This window comes from Mastomys coucha, unplaced genomic scaffold (genome assembly GCF_008632895.1).
Source record: "Mastomys coucha isolate ucsf_1 unplaced genomic scaffold, UCSF_Mcou_1 pScaffold19, whole genome shotgun sequence".
Lineage (NCBI taxonomy): Eukaryota > Metazoa > Chordata > Mammalia > Rodentia > Muridae > Mastomys > Mastomys coucha.
Window position 1 is genome coordinate 3,188,080 of NW_022196901.1, and position 3,934 is coordinate 3,192,013.

The following is a 3,934-nucleotide window of genomic DNA, read 5'->3' on the forward strand; positions in this document are numbered from 1 at the left end:
GTACTCCCAAATTTCTGCAGCTATCTGAGGTGCACTCTTGCAAACCCACCTCTACTGTGGTGGAAAGGTATTCCCTGCAGCTCAGTTGAATCTCCAAGGAAGGAAAACCATCTTACTTTAGAATCAACAGATAACACAATCACTGGGCATAGAATCTAGAATCCTAAATTCACCAACTATTCTATGTTAGAACTCTTCCCATTGCAGATCCTGGTGAACAGCATCACCTAAACTAGCCACTCCCTGACCTACAACTTGCTTGCCTTGCTCCTAAAGACAAGAAGCTAATCACTGGGTGAGAAGGAGGCAGACCTTCAGTGTCCGAGAGAGGAAGGGAGAAGGCAGGAGTAGGAAACGTCCATTTTGGACTGTGGAAAATATTGCCTGGTTACAGGAGATGGCCAGTTCAGGCTCCATATCCACCATGGATGGAAATCTTAATTAGGGTCACACTCATAGATTCCTGGGAGTTTCCATTGTCCTATGTTTCTAGCTTGTCCCAGAGATGCACTCCCCTATCCAGTTGTCTTTCCAAGTACTCTCTCCCATCATCTTCCCAATACCTCATCACTTTTGCTCCCACCCTCCACCCAGAGTTCTCTCCATCCCTGATGTCTAATTGATGTCCCCTTCTTAGTGAGATTCAAGCATCCTCCCTTAGGTCTTCCTTCTTAGCTTCTTTGGGTCTGTGGATTGAAGCATGCTTATCTTGTACTTTATGGCTAATGTCAGCTTATAAGTGAGTACAAACTATAATTGTCTTTATGGGTCTTGGTTTTCTTACTTCGAATAATCTTTTATAACTTCCATGCATTTTCCTGTAAACTTCATGATGTCATTGCTTTTTTAAGGCGTGAATTATACTTCTTTGAATGTTTTCTTTATCCATGTTTTGGTTGAGGGATATCTAGATTGTTTCCAGTTTCTGGCTATTATATTCATAATGCTACTGTGAACATAGTTAAGTGTCCTTGTGGAAGTATGGAACATCCTTTGGGTATATGACCAGGTGTGCTATAGCTGAGTCTTGAAGCAGATTTATTCCTAACTTTCTGAGGGATTGCTGTATTGATGTCCATACAGGTTGTAGAAGTTAGCACTCCTAGCAACAATGGAAGAGTCTTCCCCTTATTCCAGGTCCTCACCAGAATGACCTGTCCTATGTGTGATTGATCTTAGCTATTCTAACAGGTGTAATATGGAATCTCAAAGTAATTTTGATTTTCATTTCCCTGATGGCTAAGGATGTTGAACATTTCTTTAAGTATTTCTTGACCATTTGAGATTCCATTCTTGAGAAGTCTCTGTTTATCTGTACCTCGTTTTTAATTGGATTATTTGCTTTTTAATATCTACTTTCTTAGGTCTTTTTAATATATATTGGATCTTAGTCCTCTATCAGATGTGGAGCTAGTAAAAATCTTTTTCCATTACATGAGCTGCTCTTTTGTTCTATTGACTGCCTTTGTTCTTTGACAAACTTTTCAGTTTCATGAGGTCCCATTTATTAGTTGTCAATCTTACTGCCTATGCTATTTGTGTTCTATTCAGAAAGTTGTCTCTTCTGCCAGTGTATTCAAGGCTATTTCCCATTTTCTCTTCTATCAATTTAGTATAAACGATTTTATATTGAGGTGTTTGATGCATATCATCTACATTTAAACATCCAGTTTGACTAACACCATTTGTTGAAGGTGCTGCCTTTTTGCATTGTGTATTTTTGGATTCATTACCAAAAATTAGGTGTCCATAAGAGTCTGGATTTATACCTGGGTCTTCAGTGTTATCCTATTGATAAACACGTTTGTTTTTATGCCAACACCATGCATTTTTAAAGTTACTATACCTATGTGCTACAACTTGAAATCAAGGATAATGATACCTCCAATTTTTATTATTCAGAATTGTTTTAGCTATCCTGTGTACTTTCTTTCTGTATACTTTCAAATTTATAGTTTTCCATATACATTTGAGAATTTTCCTTTCAAGATCTATAAAGAATTGTGTTGGAATTTTGATGGAGATTTCGTTGAATCTATAGATTGCTTTTGGTAGGATGGCCGCTTTTTACTGTTAATCCTACTGATCTATGAGCAAAAGAGATATTTCTATCTTTTGATATCTTCTTTAAGACAAAGAACAGACAAAGTGTTTCTCAAAGGTCTTTCCCCTTCTTGATGTCTTAGTTCAAGTTTTATTGCTGTGAAACTGGTGTCTTCCAGCCTCAAGATCTGGATCACAGGTGAGCCATATAATTTTGGATTGTCGTTCACTCCAGATATAGTCAAGTTGATAATCAGGAAAAGCCACTACAATAGATTTTAAAAGTATATACTTACAATTCTCTGGATTTCCTCAATGTTTATTTTATGCCCTCTTTTTCATGTCTGATTTAATGTTAATTTGCATATTCTCCCTCTACCATCTAGTTTGGATAAGCATTAATTTATCTTAATGATTTTCTCAAAGAACCAACTCTTGTTTCACTGATTGTTTTCATTGTTCTCTTTGTTTCTATTTTATTGATTTAATCCCTCAATTTAATAAATTCTTCGTGTCTACTCCTCTTAAGTGTGACTACTTCTTTTTGTATTGGAGCTTTCAGGTGTGCTGTTAAGTCTGAAAACTTATCTGAACAGAGTGCATGTGAGAACTAGTGGGCCTTGTGAACCTCTGGAGAAAGGAGACCAGATGCAGAAACACACCAAAACCTCAGGTGGGAATGAGCAAATCAGACAAAGAGGGATTGCCCCTGAACCTGCCATGAAACAATAGGCTTGCTGAAACTCCAGAGCCGAAGAATGATGCAGTGGGCACTTTGTTCTGCTTTGTAAAGCCAGGCTTGAAAATTGACCTGAGGTGCTTATCCTGTACTATCAGGGCCCCAAAGATGGGAGCTGCTTCCCACTGGACCATGGAAAGAAGTTTTAAACCTACAGTGCCTGCCCCCTGGGTACCGATTCCACTCTATGCTACCTCTAACAGCTGGAGCTTGGACTCTTTGTAGAGCCTTTTCCAGTTTGAATGAAACATTTCTATTGCAAAAAAAAAGTTAATAGTATGATAACTCACCAGGTTTTTGTTTGTTCGTTTGCTTGCTTTTCTTTGTTTGTTCATTTTTTATGTAGGTACTTTGTGCTATGAGCTTGCCTATTAGAACCCACTTTCATTATGTTTCATACATTTGGGAATACTATATAGTAATTTTCACTGAATGCTAGAAAGTCTTGAGTTTCTGTCTTGACCAATTTTACATTCAGAAGAGAGTTGTTCAGTTTCCATGATTTTATAGGGTTTCAGTTGTTGATATCCAGTTTTAAGTCATAGTATTCTAATAGGATGCAGAATGTTATTTCAATTTTCTTGTGTCTGTTGATGTTTTCTCTGTGTCCAAGAATGGGTCAGTTTTGGAGAAAGTTCCATCAGGTGCAAAGTAGGACATATTTTTGTGTGTGTGTGTGTTTGGGTAATATGCTCGTAAGTGTCTATTTTATAGCCTCTTGGACTTCTTTAAAGGATTTATTCATTTCCTCTAATTGTGTTTGTTTTTCTGCAGTTTTTAAGGGATTTACTCATTTCCTCTTTAAGGACCTCTATCACTTTCATACAGTTGGTTTCTAGGTTTTTGTTTTCTTCTTCAGCTATGTTGAAGCATTCAGGGCTGGCTGCACTAGGATATCTGGGCTTTAGTAAAAACATATTGCTGTGGATGTTATTTATTGTAGTTTTATGCTAACATCTAGATGTTCTTGGTTTAGGATAATTATATAGGTCTAGGTGCTGATTTCTGAATTTGTCTTCACTGAGTGGGTGTTTTATCCATGGTTCCTGTTCCCTTTCTGGATTTTTGGAGATTGTGGTGGCTTTTTCTGGTTTGTTCTGCTGGTATGTTCACAAGAAATCTCAGCTGGTATTGGAGGCTGGGCTAATGTGA

General features: G+C 37.5%; 1 long non-coding RNA gene across 1 annotated transcript; it reads left to right on the forward strand.

Annotated features, from left to right (window-relative positions):
- The first annotated feature begins 202 nt into the window (after positions 1 to 202).
- On the forward strand, positions 203 to 3,071 carry LOC116097389. Its single transcript, XR_004121397.1, has 3 exons — positions 203 to 295; positions 2,187 to 2,242; positions 2,606 to 3,071. It is a non-coding gene; the product is annotated as an uncharacterized LOC116097389 (long non-coding RNA).
- Positions 3,072 to 3,934: the final 863 nt, after the last annotated feature.